The sequence below is a fragment of the Rattus rattus genome, chromosome 13 (genome assembly GCF_011064425.1).
Source record: "Rattus rattus isolate New Zealand chromosome 13, Rrattus_CSIRO_v1, whole genome shotgun sequence".
NCBI classification, from domain to species: Eukaryota; Metazoa; Chordata; class Mammalia; order Rodentia; family Muridae; genus Rattus; species Rattus rattus.
Window position 1 is genome coordinate 53,924,504 of NC_046166.1, and position 26,748 is coordinate 53,951,251.

At 40.5% G+C, this 26,748-nt stretch overlaps 1 pseudogene; it reads right to left on the minus strand.

The window, feature by feature from the left end:
* Nucleotides 1-2,643: 2,643 nt before the first annotated feature.
* On the minus strand, nt 2,644-4,033 carry LOC116914346 (annotated as a pseudogene).
* Nucleotides 4,034-26,748: the final 22,715 nt, after the last annotated feature.

The following is a 26,748-nucleotide window of genomic DNA, read 5'->3' on the forward strand; positions in this document are numbered from 1 at the left end:
TGGGAAACCTAAAACAGTACAGCCCAGATTACATATTGCCTCAATTTCAGTCTTGTCCATAGCCTCTGGTCATGATGCTGCCCAGGGTTCCAAATATATTTTTTGTTTCAGACAGCTTCCAGTGCGGGATAGCTAGTTAGGGAATGCTAGAGACAATTTGGTACACTGAAGGAGGGAGACAGTTCCCCCTGTTAGCTTCTTGTTCTTTTCAGTGATGTCCTAGCATTTATTCTGTATCCCAGCCACAATATTGTCTTTCTGTGCTACTCAATAAATACAGAGAAAAGCCCTGATAGGTACAGTTTGTAGTTTTGATAGGTTTCCCAGACCTAGGTGTACTGTCTCCTTCGCCTGATATTAGTACCAGCCGTGTGTGTCCCCTCATCACTTCAGTATGAGCGGCTGCTCAAGCTACCACCAGCCTCTTCCTTTTGTTCTCCCAGCCACAGAGGCAGGAAGAGCTTTCCAGTTGTGCTTACTTCAGTATTCCTTCTCTGAGTCTTCAAAAAATGGTTGTTCAGTAACTTTTATATTGTCTTGATATTTATAATATATTTTAGATCATATATATTTATAGGTAAAATTTGTAAATATGAACATTTATATTATGTATAATTTTATATCTACAGTATAAAGAAAATATTTTATGCTAAGTTATCTCTGTAAAAATGCTATTCTAAAAGTGATCCAAGTAGAATGAATGGAGGAACACACACAAGTTTATATATATATATATATATATTTCATGTATGTAGTAAAGAGAAACATATTTAGTGAAAATTCTTCTCCTCTGACTTTAATTTCATTGAGTCTGTTTTTGGTCTCTTAGGATAATTATACCTGGTCATAATATATTGTTTTAACACAGTGGTATTTGGTTAGTGGAGCCGAAAATACAGTTAATTAGTGAAAATGACACATTAATTTATTTTCTTCATCCTCCATCTTTGTTTTTAATGTTAGCATGTGCTTTGAGGAGTAGACAAGGGCTTCTTATGTAGCTCATGTATGTGTTTGTGTGTATGTATGTGTGTATGGAACTCTCTCTCCGTGCACATGTGTGTGCATGTGCGCGCGTGTGTGTGTGTATGTGACTCTGTAGTGTGTGTGTGAGAGTGAATCTCTGTGTGTGTGTGTGTGTGTGTGTGTGTGTGAATATATGTAAATGATGTGCAGATGTTGGACAGGGGAACTTCCTTGAGTTAATGTGTGTCCTCCATCTTTATTTTTTTCCTTTCTTTCTTTTGGAGCTGAGGACCGAACCCAGGGCCTTGCGCTTTCTAGGCAAGCGCTCTACCACTGAGCTAAATCCCCAACCCCATGTGTCCTCCATCTTGTTATGAGGTAGACTTTCTTTTGTTGCTTGTGCTGCTTTACCATGTCACTCCAAGGGTAGCTGGCCCTTGAACGTGAGGGAGATTCTCCTGTTTCTGTCTCCCATCTCACTGTGAGAGTGCTGTGGTTACAGACACAGGCCAACATCGGCATCTCACTTGGGTTGTCAAGATCTGAGCTCAGGCTGGACGACCAAAAGTTTGACGCAGTGCCTTTCAGTTTCTCGTTGTTTAATACTGCTGTGGTATGGCATGACAAGAATACCTTTCTTTTCTCATCCTCACATCCAGTCATTCTAGGTAGCTTGCCATCTTCAGTTTATGGCTCTCGTGAGACCCAGAGGTCATTTGGAACGTGACACGCAATGTCTAATTATTTAATTTTTATCAGGAAGGGGATTTGCTGAGATTTTTGTTGTGTTAATTCATTTTCCCCCTCTATATATTTGCATTTTGCTGTGGTTTGTTACCTCTGAGAATTTGTTGAACTTTTTGTTTGTTTGTTTGTTTGTTTTTTGAAACAGGATTTTTCTGTGTAGCCCTGACTCTTCTGGAACTCACTCTGTAGACCAGGCTGGCCATGAACTCACAGAGATCTGCCTGCCTCTGCCTCCTGAGTGCATTAAAGGTGTGCACCACACCACCATGCCTTGTAACTTTTTTCTTCAATATAGTATTCATTGGAGACTATGACAAAGGCCTGGTTGATTATATTCTTTATTAATCTTTCCTTTAATTTTTTTGTTTTTTTAGATTAATTTTGAAACTACATTATTAGTTAAAGACTTAACTCCGGTGTCTTAAGATTAATCTTCCATGTATCAAGGAAATCAGTAAACATTTGACATTATAATTTCCTTTGATAATTTTGGTATACTGAATAAGATGTTTCTGTATTGTTATTTTCCCCCTTTCTTGTCTGCTTTGATTTTGCTGACATCACATGCAAAATTTCCACAGTGGATTTTCTTTTACTTTTTCTTTTCTATTTTTAATATAATATGCCTTTTTTTTCAGAATGAATAAATATTTAATAAAATCAGGGTCAAGGGAAAATCCCTATACCACTCGTCTCCCTCCCTCACTACTGGTCAGGCCAAGGGTGCTGGCGTCAGAAGCTGTTGGACCTCAAGTCAGGCACACTATGTATGTAGGGCAGGAAACTTCTATATAAGGCCAAGCCACACAGGTCAGGGAAGACCCAGGTACAGGCTGGGTAGTCCCACAGGTATAGGTTGAGGGAGCAAAATAGGTAGTGGCCAACAGAGCATCACTGGATCCAGAGGTCCAACAGCCAAGGAGGACCACATCAGGGAGCCTGTGTCTGTGCAGTTCCTTCCAGCCAGCATGTGCACCCCAGACCCCACTCTTGCAGGAGTTTGTGCTTGACTGTAGAGTTTTCCAAGCAGAGGTGGACAAAAAGGTTGACAGCAGCAGTGTGAGCCCACAGTTTCTGGAGCTCATAGTCATGGGCCCACTCACTCAATGTTGCCCCACTTCTGGATTTGGTACTCTTTCTCCAGGCACAACAGAAACCTAGCTTGTTCACGGTCAGGGGCACGTCAATCAGGACCAAGGTCAGCAACATGGACTTGAGCTGGGCCACTACAAACTCAATCCCTCACAGGGCCCACATGTTGTAAGAGTATAAGTGGCTGGTAAATACCTCTCATATCTGGGTAGGGAGACTGGGTCCCCTTATGCTGGTGGCGGAACTGATCTCCATACCAACCCTTTTCTTAGCCCACTCTATGATGGGATGATGGGATCCCATTCGTTCTTTTGAAGTTCCACTAATGTCTCTGACTCTCCCACCATGTAGCAGATGGTGTCAGTGTCTAGAAACTTCACAGCTGCCTGGATCAGCTGGTCTTTGTTTCATTGGGTCGGGTTGTCCAAGGATGTGCTGCACAATGTGGTCAGGTGTATGGTGTAGAACTTGATGGTATCCTGCTGGGAGTCCCATTCAGTGGCCACTGCAATGGCCAGGGGCTTGCAGGGGATGGTAAAAAGCTTGGCATAGGGAGTTTTCAGCTTTCTGTGGTCTAGGTTTATCTCAAAGTTACCTTCACCCCGTGAGATGCTGACATTCTGATAAAAACCTCTTTCTTTCAAGGGTTCAAAGACCCCAGGCTTTCCAGTATGTTGCCATCTTCCTCATGACACTTAACATAATACGTCTTTCAATAGGGTTTTTAACCCTAGCATATGCATTCTCTGGTCATCTGTTTAGCTCTGCAGTTATCTTATTTTACTATTTACTTATTCAGTATAAACTTCACTGTATCCCCTTCCTGTTCCTTCATCAGACTGACAGCTTTTGTGTTTCCCTCTTCCCAATACTTCTGAAGACCACATAAATATTAGCTAAGATTTAGTTATTTCCCATGGTAAACTTAATCACTCCTCTCCCGATTCCTGATAGAATCCAGCAGTTCCTCGAATCTTCACTCAGTCCTTCATCAGTGTTGTCTTGCTGTGCATTTTGCCTGGTGGGGAGGTACATGCAGTTAGAGACATGCAAGGGCTTCTTTCATAAACAATCATCCAGGATTCACCACATCTCAGCATTCTCCTGCCTCTGTATCTGCCCCACTAGGACACCTCCTTTCATAGGTGCAATTGGAGGTCTCTACTTCTAATCAAGCCTGCTCTCAGTCTTTCATAGTATCACCACACTACCTCCTGATGTTGTTCATGGCTGCTGAAGTGGATTCGTTTATTTTGCTAGCAGGTGACAATTGATGCCACAATAGAAGGCTACATTGTAGACTCAGTCCATCAGCCCAAACTGGGCCAGTTTTAGTGGTAGTGGTGGTGGTTGTGTGTGTGTGTGTGTGTGTGTGTGTGATTAAAAATATTAATATACAATACAAAATAATGGGTTTGATCATAGCATTTTCATATACACAAGTCATTACCCTTGATTCTTATTCATTTTCTTCTAAAACTCTCCCCTTTCTTGATGGTTATCTTCTTTCCAAATGGTCTCCTCTTCTGCCATTTATTTATTTATTTATTTATTTCATTTATTTATTTCATTTATTTATTTATTAATTGACATGATTTCAGTATGACATTTTGGCTGGCCTGAAACTCACCATGTAGAGCAGACTGGCTCCAATGCATCCAGATCCACTTGTGTCTACCTCTTGCTTTCACTACATACATATTCTTCTCTTTTCTCACTCTTCCTGTTGAAAGTAAGTCTTAGTCCTCTCCTCTCTCCTGCTCCCCTTTCTACTTTCAAGGCCTCTCCTCCCCCCATCCCCCATCCCTCCCTCCCTGTCCTGTGTAGGCATGCGCACAGAGTGCATGTGGAGGTCAGAGGACAAGTTAAAGGGAATGGTTCTCTCCCTCACCTTGTGAATTTGAGCTTGCCTTCAGCCTTGGGTGACAAGATCTCTCATTTGTTGACCCATCTCTTCAGTTTCTAACTTAATTTTTGTAAGTCAAATGTGTCTAGAAATTCATCTGTTTCCTCTACATTTTCAAGTTTTTCTAGAATACTAGCTTTCAAAACATTCATTAACAACCGTCTGGAGTTCATTGGAAGAAAAACAAGTCAGAATAAATGAAGAGAAAAAGACAAGTAGTGAGGCGTGCTATGTCAGGAGAGGCAGAAGCGTGAAAGGTTTGAGAAGATGATGAAAGAAAAGGAAAAACCAAACAAAGATCTCCTAATACTAAGGCATTTCCAAACGGTATAAATGTAAGAGTTGAATGAAATTTCACTGAAACATGAGTTTTAAATCCAAATAAAGCAATGTCAGAATGCTACCAAAAGCAGAGTAAAGGGAAATAGAGGGATGTGTGAATTAAAGGGAGATAAAAATAATACGTAATTTAAAAATATGGTAAATTAAAAAAATACCATTTTAAAAGTATAGGAAAGGGAATGACCAAAGACATAGAACAAAAAAAGAGTTTATTTCTAGTTTGTAGAAAACTGGAGCCTGACAATTTGTACCAGGCAAAGGGCCATTTGAACTTGTGAACTCTTGTCTGTGAGGGGTTTATACTTTATTGAATATGTTTTGGACAAGTATATGTTGTCTACTAGATCTTGCCTCCCTTCCCTGGGTACATGGGTCCTGTGCTGGGCACTCTCCTTTGTGTAGTCTGTGGCCTCCTTCTTCTTACATCCTCTGAGGGAGTTTATGCCATAGCTGAGGATGTGTCCTAGGGGTACCTGGGTGTATGGGAAGCAAGCACCGTGTTGCTGTACAGACGGAGGGGCTGTCTTCAGATTCTCACACTTCATACTCTCAATACTGATGTATAAGTCCTTCCACCCAGTAGATGCGACTACGCATGTCAAGAAGACTGCTGGGACATCAGGGTTTTGGATCCTACAGTAGTGAACAGCAGAGAAAAGAGGCGGCTCCAAATCTCACTTTCATGCTGATCTTTGGATATTCAACTCCAAAATTATTTTGGCTTATGGCGAGCTTTGCCAGCATAAGGTGAGATGGCTTTTCCCAGTGCACTTGGCTGAGCTGGACCCTTCTGCCCTCTTCACATCTCAGCTTGTGACTGCCTGACCCTCCTAGGCTACACTGGCACCAGGTTATGATTATCCTGGCATTGTGGCAGATTAAACTTCAGCCTGCTTTCTTGTAGCTGCTGTCCACCATGCCATGCAAAACCTATAGTAGCTCAGATTTGTGCAGTAGACTCAAAAAAGTCATCCAGTTCCTGCCTTCTAAGTCATAGTGACGAAGCAGGGCTTCTGTTCAACTGCCAACCCATCACCAGAGAATTACCATCTCACCAAGCCCACAGTGAGTTTTGAGGCTTTGGTGGGCTTTGGCTTTGTCCTGAGATCTGACGGGCAGATTCTTTCTATCAGATCTATGTGGCTTGCCTTCAGGCAGAGCCGCCTTCTCCCTGTGTAGTGAGTCACGCAGTTGCAGCTATGCTAAGCATGGCTCCATTTCTCTGTGTCATCTGTCCTTTACCCAGCTCTCTCAGGCATCCTGTCTGTGCTTTTGCGAATTCTGGAAGCACTTCCTGTCCTTCTCCCTTTGCAATGCAGTCTAGTTTCTGTCAGTCTGACTGCCCTTCATTAGTCACAATTGCAATTTGCTGTCTTACTCAGAACCTAATACCAACTTCTTAAGAGCATCTGTAGACCGAGATATGGCTCAGTGCTAGAGAACACTCCCAGAACTGACAAAAACATGGGCTAGATTCCAGCACCACAGGGGAAAATATTTTATTGTTATTATTATTTTCTAACCACACCTCATGAACACATCAGAAGAAATGGCGGAATTATCATTAAGCAGATAAAAGCCACTTAGGGATATTTTCACATTCCATGTTCTCATAATCTAGGAAACAAGACAGATCTAGGACTCAGTCAGTGAACTTTTAGGCTCATTCAATATTGAATCAAAACCAAATGTCTGACAATCATAATTTTTTTTGCCAAGTGAGATGTCTTATTCTTACCCCACCAAATGAAGGTGCAGAACAGCACAGCGAGCTGTGCAGAGAAAGCAGGAAGATGGAGGTTTCAAAGCCTGGAGTGAATTCGCTTGTTTTAGTGTCTTCTGAACATAATGCCAGGTAACATGGAAATCAACGAGAGACATAAATGACCGACCTCAAAGGTCCTTGAGTGGTCAAACTAAAATACAAAGCCTCCATGTTATGATCCAGAAGGTAGATTAAAGAAAGCTGCAATATAGGCCATTTTAGTCATTTCATAATATGTCCTTTTAATATTCTATTTATTGTTTACTAGGATCGTCCCGGGATAGTAAGGGGTCTTTATTGTGCTCATTGGTCTTGCGAGAGTAATTCAGGGAATGAGTTCTGGGTTTATGCTCTGCCGTTCCAGCATTTAAATAGTCTATGGAGTACGGGTGGGTGAGTGGCTTTAATCTAGAAGCCTTCATAGCTCATTCTGTGGGTGTCTGCCTCCGCATACGCCCACCTCAGATCTTCGTTGTTATGTGATCTTTTCTCTTCCAGCTTTAAAAATATTTCAGCAAAACCAAAAACATTAGATAATACTCATTCTAGAGTCGAACAGTCCATGTGGTTGGAGTCACTTCTAATTCCTCCTCTCAGTATTTGCTTGACACAGGATGAATTTTTTCTTCTTCTTTCCTCAGTGGACACCATGATTGTTATTACATTTGGGGTATTGGTAACCCCCTTGCCTATAGGCTTATAATCATGCCTGTGAAATTTATTGATGAACTATAATGTAGTATTTAAAATATTAATCTTGTCTGTGTTAATAGCATCAGCATACTACACTGTCAACATTATTACATCTATAAATAATGAGAATGAGAACCAATCTTTCTCTCTCTCGAGTTCTATAAGAAACTAAAATACTTTTCAGGAAAGGTTTTCTAGAAAACTTCAATCACTTTGAATACTTTGCCTTAAGTATTTGATGAGAGAACGTGATGAGGGTGATTTTGATTAAAGCATATATATATATATACATATATATATATGGAAATTTTAAAAAATAAATAAGACAAATACAAAGTGTTTGGTGCCATTTTTAGTACCAGATTAAGTAGTATACTGAAAATTTTATTTAAAATGATTTACTGATACTATATAGAAGTACAGTTGGTGACTTTATAGGTTGGTTGGTATTCTGACACCAGATGATGTGGAGACAAGAAGTGGTGTGACACTTTAAAGAAGACGAGCTGTGGGTGTTTTTGGTCATGACAGGGAAAGTGATGCATCTCGAGCCATTGTAATGGGCTGGCAGTTGGTAAACATTCTATAGAGGAACTCGGTACTTTGTGTAGAACCTTATTGTTTGCGTAGAGTGGTGCGTACTCTTATTTTTTAAAAAATTAATTTTAAAAGTGTATGTGGGTGTTTTGCCCACATGTGCATGCAGTGTCTGCAGAGACCAGAAGAGGGTATTGGTTCTCCTGGAACTGGAGTCACAGATGATTGTGAGCCTCCTCATGAGTGCTAGGAATTGAACACTGGTCCTCTAGGAGAGTAGCCAGTGCTCTTAACTGATGAACCGTCTCTCATATTTTATAATACAAATATTCATGAATCTAACCTTTCAGGTGTCCTCTCCAATACTTCAAATTACTCTCATGCCAGCTCTCTCTTTAAAAACTCATAGCAACATGCCATCATTGTGTTGGGATAAGAATACAGGAAGTGTTCCTTAGACCTCCTATCCCCTACCCTACCAAAAGCAACAAATGATTCATCCCATGTTCAAAAGTTCTATGTGAGCTAAGGCTTTTTGAGTTTATTTTTAGTGTATTAATTTGTAATTTTTATACCATGATTCTACCACAAATGGGGATCCCCAGGAAGGTGCCTCAGCAGAGGAAGTGAGGTGGAGGAAGCATCTTATAGGAGATGCTTTAGGATGAACGCCCGAGAAGAGGCTTAGAAAAACAAAGAAAAACCATTCTAGACAAACAAAAACAAGGACTTGTTAGTGAAGAGGGGAGTTAGCAGTCTGGCTTAGTTGTGTCAACAGAGTGGTCCCAACCTGGGCAGGGGAATATTTAGAGACAGAGTAGTCTTCAATGATAATGTTGAATCCTTCCTGTTAATGCGTTATACTTCTATATTTCTGTAGGACTATTTTGGAGTTTTCAATAATATAAAACTATACATAATTAAACATTAAAGTATTTTTTATTGTATTTAAAATTTTATTAGCATATGATAATAGTATGAAAGAGTTTCACTCTTGGAAACCCATACATGCACGTAACATACTTCAATCACTTTGAATACCTTTGCCTTAAGTATTTGAGAAGAGAGCATGACTTTGACTAAAGTATATATGTATATGAAAATGTAAAAAATTAAGGTAAATAATAGGAAGTATTTGAGCCATTTTTAGTGCTAGATTAAGTAGTATATTGAAAATATTATTTGAAATGATTTACTGATACTATATAGAAGTGCAGTTGATAATTTCATATACTAGTTGATAGTCTGACACCTTCCTGATGTCATATTTGTATAGTGTACTTCTGTTGGTAAAATTTTTAGAAATTTTTGTGTTCCATGATCATATTGGCTAGCATTGAACAGAATTTTAGTTCTGTTTCAAATCTATATGACTTTTACTTCTTTTTGGTGTCTGATTTCAATGGCTTGGATCTGCAGCACAAAAAGAAATAGAAAAGTTGAGGGCAAAAAACAGTCTTCCTTTTTCTTATCTGATTAGATAGAATCTAGCCTTTTATAAAGTAGAATCTTAGTAAAGTACAGTAAGCAAATTAAAATCATAGAGTAACAGCATGTAAATTGTACATGCAGGATTAGTTGTTTAGTCAAAGCCATATACAGTTGTACACTACCCGCCATTATTTTGTTAATGATAGAGTACCTATATAACACTGTCCTTAGAGAAGCACATAACACAGTCATAAGGCATCCTAGACTGTGTAAGTACAACCTGTGATGTTCCCACAATAGCAAGAATCGCCTATGGTTTCATTTTTCAGATTGTATCCTTGTCCAAGTGACACACAACTAGCTATTTGAAATTTGTCATGACCATAAACAACAGTGGTGGAAATGAATTATAAAAAAAATTTCTACTTGCAGAATTGAGCTGTCTGTGATATCCTATGTAAATGAGGAGTGCAGAATCAAATCATAGATTGAACTTCGAAAGAGAAATGTCTTACAGACTCCTGGAATGCTTTCCCAAAGGTGATAATGAACCCAATCCCATATTGTATAGAAAAAGCACAATGGCCTACAAAAATAACTGCAGAGAAGAGAATTAGGCATTTCAAAGAGATGCCTACAGCTGATACTCATGCAGAGCGGCTTGTGCTTAGACTAGTCTACAAATAAGCCTATCAGAGCCAAAGTTATTATAGATATCATGTTGACACTTAATTTTATACTCATAAATGCACCTTATATTCTATAATATCCAAGAACCATCCATTGCTCATCCAAAATGAGTGGAAGCAGACTTATTTACTCCATTGTCTGTCTTCTTTCATGTGGGCGTCTTAAGGTCTCCATTGTAGAATCCTGAAGGTTTTGGTTTTCTCCACATGCACAGAAGCAAGGGACCTATGGTTACATTTGTCTGCAGCTTCTGCCATGGCTGCTTTCCAGGAAAATATCAGTGCTTTTTTGGCAGGCACAATCACCCTGGCTCCCTAAAGGTAGCCTTTCCAGTGCCTGAACCTGTGAGAACATTGGCATTCTTACCTGGGTGCTTCACTGGTCATGCATAGCCTCACACAGTCTGCCCGAGTCACCTCTCTTCCTTGCCTCCCCCCTCTTCTTTCCACCGTTGTCACATGGGGGTGTTACTCTCACTCTTTCCCTCATCTTTGTCTTTTCTCAGACCTTCTTTAACCAGTCAGACCACAGGCACGCAAGCAAATACCCAGGGTTTTCTTTTCCTTTGCCAAATTACTAAAGCCAATCTGTAAATTACTACATGCAAATGGATGTGTGCATGGGTCACCCTGAAACCAGTTACAGATACATTTGGCCCGAGTTGGAAACCTGGCTGTCTAGCAATCCCCGACTACAATCTGTCAGTTGGACGTTTCTGCTATATAATCAACCCAATGTTATATATTAAAATTAATAAAATGTGTGTTAGAAGACACTGAAGTGATTACAATGAGCAAAAATGTGATCACATTGTCCCTTTTGTTTAGGCTAGCTCCTACTTTACAGACTGGTTTGTCTCCTCATTTATTTTCCAAATTAATTACAATCCAGATCATTACATTTTAGGCACAAATATTTGTTCACCGTATTTAAATACATAAATATTCCCTGTCTGGCAGTTAGCAGTAGACATCCAAATGCAAGCACCGTTTGAGCTGGCTGTGACATTATGTGCAAAGGAGGAGTGGAGAGTTGAATCATGCATTGAGATTTCCAGACACTCAAACATCACGCCCTCTCTACAAGCCCAAGATGAGCATTCGAAAGCCCACGCGGGACTGTGGGTAGCACCACCACTTGTAATTACACACTTCAAGCCCTAATGCCAAGAAAGATGATGTTGGATGATGCCTGGGAACATCAGTATCCTGTGATTATGAGGCATAGCTACCCCTCAATCACTCTTTGAGATCTCCGCTCTCCAGCATAGTCAAATATCATCCTGTGTGTCATTTTACTAAGTTGGCATGGCAGAGGCTGAGGCAAAGACACCATCTCATTACTTTATCATTTCTTAAAAGAGACATGATAGTTATGACTCTTATAATTCATTACAACTAGGAGCGTGATATCTCCTTCCAAAAAGACAAATTTTCATTTACAAGACATTTTTCTGAAACCCTGTGCTCGTTTATCATACTGGAAGGTTTGGTGAATAACAAGGTTTTAAAAATTCAATAATTAAGTTTACTTCATCTCTGAAAATTTAATAAGCTCATCTCTCTCACAGCATATAAACACGAGTATATGTAATTCATTCTTCCATGCGCATTTGGCCGCAGCACGGTTATATCGGGTTTAATTCACCACTGTGTTGTAACCTCACAGGTTTTAAGTCTTCTCCTTCAAACTGTTTGTTTTATGAGTCACATAAGAAAAATCCGAGAATACACATTGTGGAATAACTTGAAGTAGGTTTGGCTAATGGTTGGATGCAGCAATGTCTCGCAGAAACAAAGCTTTTCATTAGCTCCGAGGGTAATGAAAGCATCATCAGCCTAGGCATCTTTAACCGAGCTTGGGAAGCCAGTCTCCAGCCTGGCTGTGGATCTCTCCACATTGAGAAAAACTGCCTTGGTCCAGGTCAGATGATGAGGGAAGCTCCTCTCCTGTCTTCTCATCAAGAACATTTCAGCCTCATTTCTTAGCTGCTGATTGGATTCGTATCCCTTCCCTTTCTCTTTCGGTTGAAATTGGAGCCATTTTTCAAGGTGTGGCTCAGGAGTTTCCTCTGCAACCTTCTCTGATCCTCTAAGCTTGATTTAATACCTCCCCTCTCCTCCTAACAGCATTTCTGGTCGCCGCTGCCATTTGACTCTTCACCTTATGCCACTCTGGGTCATTCATTGTGGTTTCAAACCAATTTGTCTGATTTTTCTCAGCTAGAGTGAAAAAGCCTTTGGGAGCAGTCCCTGTTTACTTTGTGATTCAGTGACCCAGTGGCTTGTACGGAGGGAATTATTATATGCTCAGAACCTGGAACGAAAGACTCACCAGACTGTATCCTTGTTCCAGGCTATCTCAGCACAGAGCATGTTGAGGCTTGTTTTAATTCTTGATGCCATAGATAGGGCTGCAAAGTCAGGTCAATTCAATTCCTAGGCCCAGCCTGTATAAAACGTTAGGGAAGATTTCATAATTTCTACATGTTGACGTTTGGATTGTTTCTATGTATTGTAATGCCAAGTGCAGGCCCCTAAGACCTGGTTGCCCCAGAGGCAAGAGAGTCCCCAAGTAGACCCAAGGGGATGCCCTGTGACCTTGCCACCAAGTTATTTCTGATTGGTCTGCCAATTTGGAAATAAAATACATTGCCATAAGTATGATACTAGATCATGCCCAGCAAGCCCATTCTCATGGCTCTAGGAACATAAGCAACACTAAACAATGGCGATATCACTATCAGCATTGAAGCTGGTAAATGCTCAGTGGCACTGGTCAGGGGAGACAGAGTCATGGAGCTGGTCAGCCAACAGTCAGAGCCATAGAGTCACGCACAGTGGGTGAGCTCCCTTTCTTGGTGTAGGTTCATGTGAGGAGGGAGAGAAGGTATAGATGAGGGCTACATCACCAACAGTCTGCAGCAGTGACAACAGAAGTAAGGCAACACCGGGCAACAGGATTTCTAAAAGTAAGACTAGACTTACTAAAAAGAAGTCAGGAAAGGAGTGGCTGGGGAGTGAGGTGCGGATGAAAGGCTGTTGCTTTTCTTGCTTACTAGTAAGGATTTGCTCTAGGAGCAAAAGCTTAACGTCTCTTTTGCTCTTGTTTGGTAGGGTCTCCCCCCTTTTATTGAACATAGATATGTTTTTATATGCTACATCCTGATTGCAGTTACCCTCCCTCTACTCCCAGTCCCTACCCACCTCCCCTCCCACTCCTTGTCTGTCTCATGAACTAGAAAAGGACAGGCTTCTAAGCGATAACAACAACACATAACAAAGTGAAATGTCAGATAAAACAAAAACCGTCATATCGAAGTTAGACAAGGCAAACCAAGAGAAGGCACAAGAAACAGACAGAGACCTACTGGTTCCCACACTCAGGTGTCCCATAAAAACACTAAGCTGAAAGCTATAAGATATACACAGAGGACCTGGCACAGACCCATGCACTCCCTGTGATTATAGCTTCAGTTTCTGTGGGTTCGTATGAACCCTGCTCCATTAATTTGAGGGATTTGTTCTCTTGATGTCCTCCATCCTCTCTGGTTTGTATACTCTTTCACCTGCCTCTTCTACGGGTTTTTCCTGGGCTCCAAAGAGAGGGATTTGATGGAGACATCCCATATAGAGCTGTGTGTTTCAAGGTTTCTCTCTGCATAATGTCTGGTTGTGGTTCTCTACATGAGTTGCTCCCTTTTCTCACCTCCATGCTTTTGTAAACCTGGGACAGGACCACCAGGGACTCAAGGTCATTAGTGACTTATTTCTTATCTCTGAAGACTCATTCCTACTGTATTGTGTCTCTCAACACCATGCCAATCAGTCAACGACTATCGTATTCCCATGTTTCTCTGCTTCTGTTTGCTATCAGATCGTCACTCTAAGGGTATGCCCCACCCCCTCTTTTCTCATTCTTTTGTTCCCAGATTCTTCTTTCTCTCATATTGAATACCTAGGTACTCCTGAATATTCCATGCTATCCCCTCCTTTCTTCTGTCTGTACTCTCTCTATGGATTCTTTACCTCTCAGGTGGTGCTTAGGATTTGATTAACCACATTCACACTGATCCCGTTTAAATCTCCAGTATCTGGCTAGGGATTTCTCCAGAGCTTGGACCTACAGGTTCTGTTCATTTCTGCTAAGTGCTCTTAAACACCGTTAGAACACAGCTATGCACTTTTTGAAAGATCCCCAGATTTGTTCCTTCTCCCACATCTCTACTGAGGAAGGACTCGCCTGTCACCTGTTTGTTCAGGACCACATTGAACTTGGTATCTCAAGTTTTAATCCAGCTGGTTATCAGCTTCCTATCGAAACTTCCCAAAGCTCTGTGTATCTGTCTCTGACAGCATATGGGCAGAGTGGTTATTTAAACTTCTCCCTTGTTTTTTGTTCTATCTATGTGTTTCCCTACAGGTCAATCAATGTTGCCATATCCTATCATGTCTTGGTTTAGAACATGTACCCATAAAATTCTCAGTGTTTTGCAGCCTTGGGAATCAAAACACTGGTTTTCCTACATTTCAACATTGCTCCTTACTAGCAGACATACAGACTACAATAAGCTGGGCTTATAGAATCCATTGTGCATGTTAATTATAGTCCCAAGTCAAATGACACTTATGCCAGGGATATTATAGCAGGATGGCTTGAAATACCATTTATGATAAATTTCATGATTATTATATATTTTGGGAACTTTGTACATGATCCCTGTATCTGAGTCACTTCCCTCCTCTCCAGCTTCAACTCTTCCCATGACTCCATTAATTCATAGACTCCTCTTTAATTGTTATCATTGTACATAATACATGTATACATACACATACATGTGTGCACACACATGTATCTATACCTTATTGAGTCTGTTTAGTATTGCTCTTATGTACAAGCAGTCAAGGCTAAACCCTTGCAAGTATACAACTATATGGAAGCTCGTCCCTGGAGGAAGCTAATTTCTCCTTTTCCCATTAGCCATTGATCACTTGTAGCTCTTCATGTAGGTGTGAGAACATGTGAAATTTCCTCTGTCTATGCTTTCATTCCAACTGGTGCTGGTCTTGTTCCAGTAGCTATACTGTTGAAATCTGATGGTTTTGTTTTACTTCTTCTGTCTAGGAGACGGTCTCAAGCAACAAATGTCCTGGGCCTTTTACTTCATACTTTCTTACCTCCTCTTCCCCAGTGTTCCCTGAATCTTCGGTGTAGCAGTTGTATTACAGATGTATCCATTGAAGCTGGCCAACCCATAGTCTCCCTTTCTTTTTTCATTTTGGCCTGCTGTGTCTCTGTAGTAGTTCTCATCTGTTGCAAAAAGAGTCTCTTTGGATTCAAGGTGAAAGCCACAATTATTTGTGAGCACACCGATTAGTTTCCTGTCAACCTAACACAAGATGAGGTCTTCAGGGAAATCCAATTGAGAAAATGCCTCTATCAGATTGACTTATAGGCAAGCCTATAGGGTACTTTTTTGATTCATGATTGATGTGGGAGGGCCAAAGCCCAACATGGGAGTTGCTACCCCTGGGCTGGCTTGCATAAGAAAGCAGGCTTTAAATTTAGTGGGCTATGGGGAACAAGACAGTAAATAGGCAGCATCCCTCCATGGTCTCTGCTTCAGTTCTTACCTCTGGGTTTCTCCCTTTTCCTTCATGATGTTCTGTAAGCTGTAAGACAGAAACAAAACTTTCTCCTCTCCAAGTTGCTTTTGGTCATGGTGTTTATCACACAATAGAAACCAAACTAGGGGGGTTGGGGATTTAACTTAGTGGTAGAGCGCTTGCTTAGCAAGCTCAAGGCCCTGGGTTTGGTCCCCAGCTCCGAAAAAAAAGAAAAAAAAAAGAAAACAAACTAGGACAGTAGAGATACAGGTAAGTAGAATATAGTTAGAAACTGTACATCTGTGAAAATGTCAGTAGTATATCGAAATTATACAGACTTCAGAAAGTCAGGGGGTGCTACCAAGCTTTAGCAAAACACCACTCCAGAATTTGACCCCTCTTAAACCTAATTATTTTGGCTTTTTAGAGGAAACTAATTTTAGCACTTATAATCCTCTAGTGTCTGCTCCATGTTTGTGAATCAAATATTTCCATGGCGACTTGTTGACTTTTGGGTATTACTGCCTTCCGGTGCTAAGGATTTTATTTTCCCTACCCCACATCACTGTTATCCTTAGCCTTTAACTACACCCATAACATCACAAGTTTCAACCAATGTTTATAATTTTATTATTATGACTATGCTTGTAGCTGGCGGCACAGGGTACTATATTTCATTTTCTTTGTAGCTTATTTTCTGGAGCAAAGCATATTCTCTCACTTTGTTGTTCCTTCTTCATTTCTCCTTGTTGGTTATTAGATGAGCTGCATTTCTTATATACACAATATAAAAATCTCAGTATGGATGCTCTCTTGTTTGTTTTCTTTGATAGTTCCTTCAGGGAACTTGCACCCTTCTACTCTAATCTTAACTGGTTCTGTTCTGAGCCTGCACCACTGCTGCCTTTTGGACATTTCCTTTCCCTGTCCTGGGACTCCCTCTACCCTGCCCCTTGATTGCTGGTAGAATTACTGCACTTCTCAGAATGATTTCTTAGATTACAGCTCATTTGATGGAGTGCATTTTCCAATAATGTCCTGAGAAAGGGGTCAAGGGAAATAATATTTGGAGGGCTTGAGTGCCTGAAACTATGTATTATATTGTCACATTCGATTAGTAGTTGAGTTACATATTAAATTTTAAATTAAAAAAAATCCCTTCTGTCTGACATTCCAAGGCTCTTTCCCATTGTCTTCTATTTCTGGCATTTCCATGGAGAAGTCTAACAACTCCAGGACTCTTCAGTTCTGTGTGGGATGTTCCTCCCCTGCCCCCTTCTCTTTTGGAATTTCTCTTTGATAGTTTGAAATTTCACAATGTTGCACTATGGCTTGCATCTCCTAAAATTTCTTTTCTTGTCTCTAATTGGATCACTGAATCATGGAAAAATCACATCATTATGGAAAGCATTCTTTTTTCAAGAATATATTATATCTATTATTTGACAATTTTGTGCATGTATACAATGTATATAGCACACACCAACCCTTAAGCCCCTCCTGTCATATCTTCCAGATAATCCTAACATCTCCCCAACATTTATGTCTTCTCTCAGCATTATTATTGCTGTTGTTATTTTGAGATAAGGTCTCACTAAGTAGCTCTTACTGGCCCAGACTCCATTATGTAGATCTAGCCTCACACCAGCAGGGATCCACTTTCTCTCTCTCTCTCTCTCTCTCTCTCTCTCTCTCTCTCTCTCTCTCTCTCACACACACACACACACACACACACACACAGACACACACACAGACACACACACACACACACACACATTTTTCTCTCTCTCTCTCTCTCTCTCTCTCTCTCTCTCTCTCTCTTATAACGCTCCTAGTTCAGTTAGTGCTGCCGGTTGTAGTGTTAGCTGACCTTGTTGACTTGACCATGGACAGCTCTTTTGCAGGCACCTACAGCTCCTGTGAGTTCATGTGTTCAATGGCCATGTCATACCAGAAGAGAGCATTTCAACACAGTCCTCCCTGTCCCCTGGTTCTCACAATTTTTCTTCTCTCTCTCCCACTACGTTCCTGGAGTCTTGAGATGGTTGACATATATGTCCTATGTGGAATTGAATGACCCAACAGTCATGCACTTTGACTAGCTATGAGTTTCTGCTTTGCTTTCCATTACAGCCAAGAGTGAATGGAGCACTAATATATAGGTATAAAGACAAATATTTAGAAGGCAGTTTGACAACATTTCCATCTGGCAAAATGGAGTAGGTTCTCCGCTAGGGCCTGTGACCTCCCAAGCCATAGACTTTCGATAAGGTCTGTGGTACCAGACATGAATTCTTTCCTGTGAATCAGGCTTCAGATCCAATCTAAAGCTGTTAGTTACCCCCAAAACCTCCATGTCACTATTGCACCAGTGGTCAGATTTTGCCTGGCATCTTAGTATTGTAGCAGTCAGGATCTAGTTGTCCAGCACACAGTAACACCATTGATGTCTTCTTTCCCACAGTGGACCATATAGCACATCCCTTAGAGAAAGTACACCTGTATTACTTTTTCCATGGAGTTTTCTTACTTCTAGTGTATCTTCCGAGTAACTTTCTTAATTCTATCTTTCAACCCATGCATTAAATTATTATACTTACAGAATGGTGTGTGGGTGAATAATGTTCAAAGTATATTATACATACATACATTCATGCATACATACGTACGTGTCATTAAAATCCAATATTCTGCATTTAATTTTTATTGGAAACAATTTTAAATATTTATGTTTGCTATTATGTTCTCAATTGAGAGAGCTTTAATATTCTTTACTTATCCAAAAATACTAACTGAATACCTATGCCACTCTAGGGATCCGGAGATAGGCATTCTGTACTTAAGGTTCTTGGCTTTCAGTGAGGGACGGCAGCTGGGGATTGTAATTACCAATAACCAAGTCGGACATCATTTAGAGTGATGATGTCTGACTCTTCATTATATTCTTACTATTATGACGAGGTATGACAAACAGAATTAGAAGCACCTGTATGTCTATTGGTAGGGATGGGTTTTTTTGTGAACTTGAGCACTTATTTATTAATATTTTTCTATTCATAATATTTCTATTGATTATCTGGAAATTTCACATCATGAACTCCAATCAAACTCAATTCTCAGTTCTCCCAGGTCCACCCTTAACTCTGCTGACCTACCCTCACAAGAAGAAGAAGAGGAAGGAGAAGGAGAAGGAGGAGGAGAAGGGAGGGGAGGAGGAGGAGGAGAAGGGGAGGGAAGGAGGAGGGAAGGGGAGGGGGGGAGGAGGGGGAAGAAGGGAAGAAAGAAGAAGACAGAAGAAGAAAGAGAAGAAAAGAAGGGAGGAGGGAGGAGGGAGAGGAAGAGAAAGATAAAGAAGTAGAAGAAAAATAAGAAGAAAAGGAATAAGAGGAGGAGGGAGGAGGAGGAAGGAGGGGGAAAGAAGAAGAAGGAGGGGGAGAGAAGAGGAAGGAGGAAGAGGAAGAGGAAGAGGAAGAGGAGGAGGAGGAGGCGGTAAGCAAGCAAGCAAGCAAGCAGGCAGGCAGGCAATCGAGCAAGCACAAGTCCAGCTTGCATGCCCACATACTCACTAGAGCATGTTCAAACTCCTGGTGGCCAGCCCCTTAAAGCAAACAGTCCTTCACCACTGGCAACCCTGCCAAAACCCATCAACTGAGTAGAGCTACACTTTAGCATCCTTATCATATTTTTAAAGACTTCTCTTTGATGACTTTCTGTCTAGGCTGCTACTTTTTTTTGGAGGGGGAGTGCCGGGTTGGGGATAGGGAATCCTTACTCTCAGACTTTCTATTATATTCACTGAATTATATGAAAGGAACATTCTCCTCCCGTCTGAAGCACGCCATGAATGCTGGCCTGCTGGGGCCTCGTAGGTTCATAGATTCTCACCTATTTTTGTCAAGGACTCGGCTAATGCCTTTAACTGCAAATGAAATTCCTAGAACCTCTTCAGGTCAGTCTCTTTTGAGACTAAATATCCATTTCCTCCCAGTGTAGGGAAGGAACTATAGACATTGAAGACTTAAAGAAGACCCAGGCATGTACCTCGTTCATATACATGTTGATTTTCAGCCTTGCCTATCATCATCAGCCCTAACTCACACCATGTGAATTTTGTCTCCCTTTGAGGTTACTGCATTCAGTTGGCTTATTGCTTGCTATGTCTTAATTATAAAGTATTGACTTTTTTCTTATCAGAAAGTCCTTTGAATTTATTTTAAGATTGAATGCATTTTAAGACATAGTTCCAAGGTCTAACATGAAAAAATAATCAAAACACACTAATCTTAAAAGCATCAGAGTCCATCAAAGAGTAGAAGCTTAAATAATCATCTACTCTGAGACTACCGTGATGCTTGACTCTATAGATCATAGAAATACTGGACAGACCACTTGACACAAAGTCAATGAACTTGTAATTTCACCTCAACTGTACCACTCGCTATGTGAGCATGAACAAAACAAACATTCTGACCTCAGATTATTGAACTTTAGAATGAAGCTTGTACAAGTTTGATCTAGACTTCACGCTGAGTGGCTCTTTGATAGTTATAAATATATAGGAACAGAGAAGATGTAGGTGTCAGTAGAGGTGCCCTGAAAAGAACTAGGAAACTGCCAACACGATATTAATATAAAAAGACACAACTCTCTTAGTCTGCATCCCCTTTTCATATGTATGTTCTTCCAATTATTCATTTTTAATAATCTTACTAGAGTAAAGCCAAGATCAAATTATTTTCTTGCTCAGAAAATTTATCAGGACCCACTATTTTAATAACCATCACCTTTTTCTCTTACTGCTCTATCCACATAGCCAATATGCAGGCCATTACCCATGATTTCACAGTCCTTAAAAATGCTCATATCAGGAGTATTCAGTGAATAGTAATCATTTGAGTAAAATTGTAAACCAATGAAGATAGAGTGATGCAGGTCCGGGGAAATGGTTTAATGGGGAAACTACTTGTTAGGCAAGCATGAGGACCCAAGTTCAGATCCCCAGCACCCAGGTAAAAACCCAAGTACATGCCCACTATTGAAAGCTGGAGGCAGAAAGGTCCTGGGAAGCACTTGCTTGCCAACAGGTCTAGCCAGTCAGTGAGGTGAGCTCCAGGTTCATTTAGAGAGACTCTCTGAATAAATTAGATGGAGAACAGGAGAAGACACCTTTACCTGTAGTCTCCATGCATGTATTTGCATGCATGTGTGTTACAGTATGCACACACATGAGTTTAAGACATACATACAGAGATGCTAGAACTGCATTTCAGTGTTGAGGTCTGATAAAAGCCATTTACTCCTGGTCTTTGTCCTTTCTGTGGGCAGTGATACTGCTCAGATCCATAACAGTGTCTTCTTAAATTTTATTGGTCCAAGAACTTTATTGGTGGGCCAGGGCATGAATATTAGATGAAAAAGACTTTTCTAATAAAACGACTTGTTAAAAGTTGGAATTGCAGTTATTTTCTTGATAAATTAGAGTCTTTTTCTGACACTTATGAGAACAATTTAATGAATAGTATTGTTTGACTTCAACTATTTCATGAATATATTTCATCTTTCATATGGATATATTTCTACATGTTTATCTTTTTGATGTCCCTTTGTAATGCTAAGATTCAAACAAATGAAGATACTTTGTTAAAGAATTACATTTTTCAGTATTTAAATAATTTAAATATCTTTGGTTTTAGTTTTGATTAATAATTATACATATTTATGGGGTACAATGTAATGTTTCTACAGACAGATTCTCGTTATTACCAAAACAGAAGTCGTTAGCATACTCATTACCTTGACATTATGACTTTTTTGTTATGGTGGCACTCAAAGTCCCTTCAGGTGATTCGAAATATTCAATGTATCATTTTTAACTATAGTAGTGGGCCATAGACAGCAAGTCTTATTTCTATTTCACTCTAGCATTTTATCTGCTCACTAACCTCCTTCCCAGGTTCCAGTAACTGCTGCTCTATTACGATGTTCTTGGAGAGCCATGGTTTTAGATCCCACGTATGACCTGCCTTGTTTCAGCTACCATAATAATCTCCAGATTCATTCATGTTGCTGCCATGACATGAGTCCATCTTCCATTTTGGCGGAATAGTATTCTATTACTCACACATATCACATTTCCCTCGATCTATCTATTCACCGACGGACCTTTGTAGAAACAAGTCACGGGAAGATGTAAGGGTGATGTGGGAGAAAAACTCTCTGACACCAGCATGGAGAATAATCCAAGCAGAGGAGTAAGGAGCCAAACATTGAGGGGAACCAGAGAACAACCTGTGGAGAGGAGAGTTGGGTAAAGAGAACTCAGGAACAGGAAGACCCAGGATTCCACAGGAGCCCACCTGACTAAGAGAACAGTTTATTTAAGCATGCTTCTCTTGCGTATTCTTCACCTCAGGAATACTTGGTTCTTCAGTTACTATGGAGGCATGAAAAAAAGAAGTGAACATACGGATACAAAATAAAAAATAACTTAATTAAATGGCAAGAAGATGAGAAAAACCACATTCACATTTTTCTTTTTATTATAAGCTATAATTTCCCATGGTTCTTTTCTATGCACAGAGTATTTATTAAGAAAAACATTTTACTGAGATATTACAGTCAAATCAGTATTGAAATTAAGTGATCAATGAGTGGTGTAAGACTGGTTGGCCCATGGTAAATTCTGCAGCGTTTTAAATCATACTGGTGAGGCATTTGATATGCAAACTATTTGCTTTTATACTGGCATGGCTGTGCGTTTTGAAGAAAGCTAGAAAACAAATAACACAATTTGCATAATGAAACCATTGAAAAGCAGATCGCTGTCATTCATCAGAGGTGTCTGTACCATTTTCACTTACACTTTAGATTCATCCAAGCTTATTTCTCCCTTTACCCAACTAAACAACCCCTCTGATTTATCCCTGCTGTTGAGTGTTATGGGACATAACGTGTTCCATTAGGAGGAGAGGTGGTTTGTCACGTAGAGTCTACACTGAGTGGGACAGTCTCTTTGGTATGCTTTTAATTTGCTTGATTCTCATTCTGCTATTTTAATTTTCCCACATGCCAGTGATGATAAAGAGACCGTTTCATTCTTACTTCTGCAGCTTGCCAAGGCCACATGTTTGTTTGTTTGATGATCTAAGGCATGGATGTTAGGGTAGAAGATTCTGTGCAGCCACAAGTCTTGTCCAACTAACTCCAAGCAGATGGGAAGTCCACCTAAGAACCTGGCGAGTCACTGAATCTCATTCCAGAGGTGGATGGACGCTATCAGAGATGCGTGAAACAGCATGTTTATCTGTGCTGAAGAAACCTCGTCTTAATTCAGGCCACCATTAGTATTTTGGGTGCATGCCAAATATCCATAGAGCCCTCAGACTCAAGAGGCCCTTGGATAAAATTCAAATGATCTATAACAATTCCATCTTTTCTAAAATAATTGACTACCAACTTAGATTTAGCAGTTTCTTTAATTATGTATGTAGGTACAAATCACATTACTATATTATCCTTGTCTCCAATGGAAATTATAGATATTCTTTAAAATTTATAATGCATTGTGTAGGAAATTTTATGAATGGTCACTTTTAGGCACTAGTAGTGATTAAACTCATGCCTATAGTTTGTTACATAATACAACTGGCATATAAGCATAAAGATAAAAGATGTCTGAGAAATGTTTCAGAGGCTTCACCAGTTGGCTGGCGGGATCAACACCACACACAAAGATAGAGAATTCCTGACTGCAGTTGTCAGTTTTGGCAATTTCTTTACTCACTTGTCCTTCCTAGAAGACGAGAAAACTTGGGAAGAAGTTAAAATTACAGCTTCCACTATAAATGTTTGCTCGAGGGCAGAGTTGGAGCAGTTAACAGATTAAGCTTTTTTTCACTATGAGACATTTTTTTTTCCAAAATGTTGTTTCAAAATGAGGCCTTTACTACCACACACGAAACAGACTCCCCATGCATGACCAGTGTCATGTGGGTACTGTGACAGCAATAGCCATGAAAGTGGTAAGCATTCCCAGAAAACTCCCCTCGGACAGTGTGGCTTCTCTTGATGAGGGTGGAGTCATGTCTACTTGTCAAGCAGGCAAGTGGAAGAAATTTAGGCATTATTACTTCTGTGATTCAGGATTCTTTTCTCCTGTGGAGAGGAGGTGGAAACAAGATCAACTTCCTTGAACATCAGAGAATGGCTGACATACTCTGGAGCTGCCCGTGTGGGTGAGTGTGGAATTGTTTTGGTCACAACGGCTGCCAAACCTGCTTGGTGATTAGTGAGTGCAGCACAGCTCCCAAGAGCCTCCACTCCTGCCATCTGTGGGGAATCTCTCTAGGAAGGCATTACGGTGCACACAATTCAGTCTTCCATTCAGCATCCTCACCAAAGCTACTCTGCAGTCTTCTCTGGAATGGACTTCTTTGGGCCAAACAAGGAATTTCAACAGAGTGTTTTCCACATGCCCTGACCTTCTAGGTCCTACCTTAGTGCTGGTACAGGCCAATGGGCACCATGGAAGTTTTCTTAGACAACTTGCACTCAAAGGACCCTTTTCCCAGTGTGCTGCTTAGGGAAAGATGGAGATCGTTGTCTCTCAAGGACTTCGTACATTTGTTTGCTCTCATAAGACCTTCCCAGTGCTGAGGGACAGAATGCGGTTCTATATCAAGGCCTTCTGCAGTGTCAATCTGGTGCAGAATAAGTTCTTTTTTGATTAAAGTGGTTTTTTTTCTTTATGAGGTCATTATTTTTGATGTCTTGACAGTTCTTCTTCCTCATCGGTTGTTCGCTAACCTTTTCTCTACTTGGTTATCCAAAGACCTTAGACATCACTGAATATCTTCTGTCCTTTTTCTTATTGGCTGAATAGAGCTGCTGGTTTGTTGTTCTATGTGTGTAATTCTCATTTTCCTGTTTTTTTTTTTTTTTTTTGGTAAGATGTTCCTCTTTTTTTGGATGTGTATAATATAGCAATCAAGTGTTTGAAGACAATCTGAGAACTCTATAGCATTAGATAACTATGTATGTCCTGTGTATTACAATTATAGAGATTATACCTTAGCATGCTGAGTTATAGTCAAGATTTCTAAAAGGAAATTATTGAATATCTAGTGAAAAGTGTTATGCTGTTGTCGTGGGAGACATAAAACCTACACGATGTGGTAAGATATACACCTCATGGTGATGTCTGATTGGAAATGGTACCTGGTACATCTCTCAGTGTTCCAGGGTAAGCTATGCGACTGCTTTTTTCTGCCTAAACCCAGGTACCCTGACATTGCTGGCAAATTGATTTCTGCAGCATTTGTATGGACAATGGCGTGAAGGGAGGTGGTAGAATCATTTAGTACCTTGCAGAGGTGTGCGGTGTCTGTAGTTTCTTCTCAGTAGTTGAGGAGGTTGTAGTAGTTTCCCCTCACAGAGCAGAGACATGCCTTGTTGGTAGACGTAAGGGATATGCTGGTCTCCCTACCCCCAACCTTTGTTCTTTCAGACACTGTGTTTTCGGTATGACCTACAAGCCATATTTTTCAATAAGTACCAAATGTAAATTCTTCTAGCACCTAATATTGCAGAATGTGGCCACAGGACACTGAGGGAGCTGAGTGTGAATTCAAAACGATGGTTGTAAGGCAACGCCTCCCTTGTCACTTAAATCAGCATTGGAGCCAATATGTTTTACCTTCTCATTGATGAGGATTAGTCAGCACTTCCATGTGTAAACATTTATACTCCTGCTTATTAGTAATACCCACCTATATCCCTGGGGGTGTGCTGTACCCCCTTTCAGCTCTTCTGAGCTTCTGGGCACAGGACATAGCCTCTCCTACCTCCTCTTTCTTATTGGGCAAGGTCACACAAGCTGGAATAGCTTTAAAAGCATAAAAAAACAAAAAAACAAAAAAAACCAAACAAACCCAAAAAACCATGATGCAAACAGCAAGCGTTTCCTTCTGTTTATGAAAGATCCCAGCTCACACTCTTACAACTTCACCAGTTCAGACTGTAGCATTGCTGTTGCCTCCCTAACTTCTGGTGGGTGTTTTGGGCTTAGCCGAACAGCAGAGTAGGCTGCATAGGTTATGACTTTTCATGTTTTATAAAGCTCCCCGGTCCCACTCCTGCATAACCAACATCCTCTTTTATTTCAGACTTTGTAATTCTGAGCTGTTCCTTTAACCTAGACAGCAAAGAATGAAGAAAGGAAGAGAGGAGGAAAGAGAGCAATTCTGGGTTAGCCTATTGACCCTGTGAAATGAGGAAAGGGAAATGATTTTTTTCTCTTTTATCTGAAAGGTGACTAAGATGCAGGCTCTGTGAACAATGAATGACATAATTAGGGGACTTTTATATGTACAGGAGAAAGGAGAGTGGTAACAATTGCCTGCAGTTTAAAGGGGTTGGGTTAACACCCCACTGATTTCACTGCAACTCAGTGGGCGCATTTGCAAAGTCCCCAAACTATTCTTGACATTCACTGAACAAACAAACCTAGAGAAAGTACAGGCCCCAAAGAGCACTCAGGAGGCATTAGGGTAGGATCCTTATGTCCTTCCTTTTCCCACTCTTCCAGGAAGTCTGCTGCACACGGTTTAAATTCTGGAGTCATGTCAATGTATGTTTACTGTGAATACGATCCAGGTAAAGTGCGTTATCCGAGGGAAATGAGAACACGAGGTAAGTGCTGTTGTTATGGGAGCTGCATGAATCCAAAGCTTTCCTTGTATCTTTGGTCCAGGAACAGGTGCTGTACACCAGGCTGAGCATCGAGTCTGTGGGCTATCAGTCAACACGTGAGTAAAGCTCTTCCTTTACAGAGTAACTGCTTTTTGACATGAACTGTGTCTTGATGGAGCACACAGTATATGAGTTATGAGCTCTGGCCTGGGAGCTATGAAAGATGACTCAGAAAATACAGCCCTGAAAACGCCTCTGATAGCAAGAAGCCCTGCACAGACTTA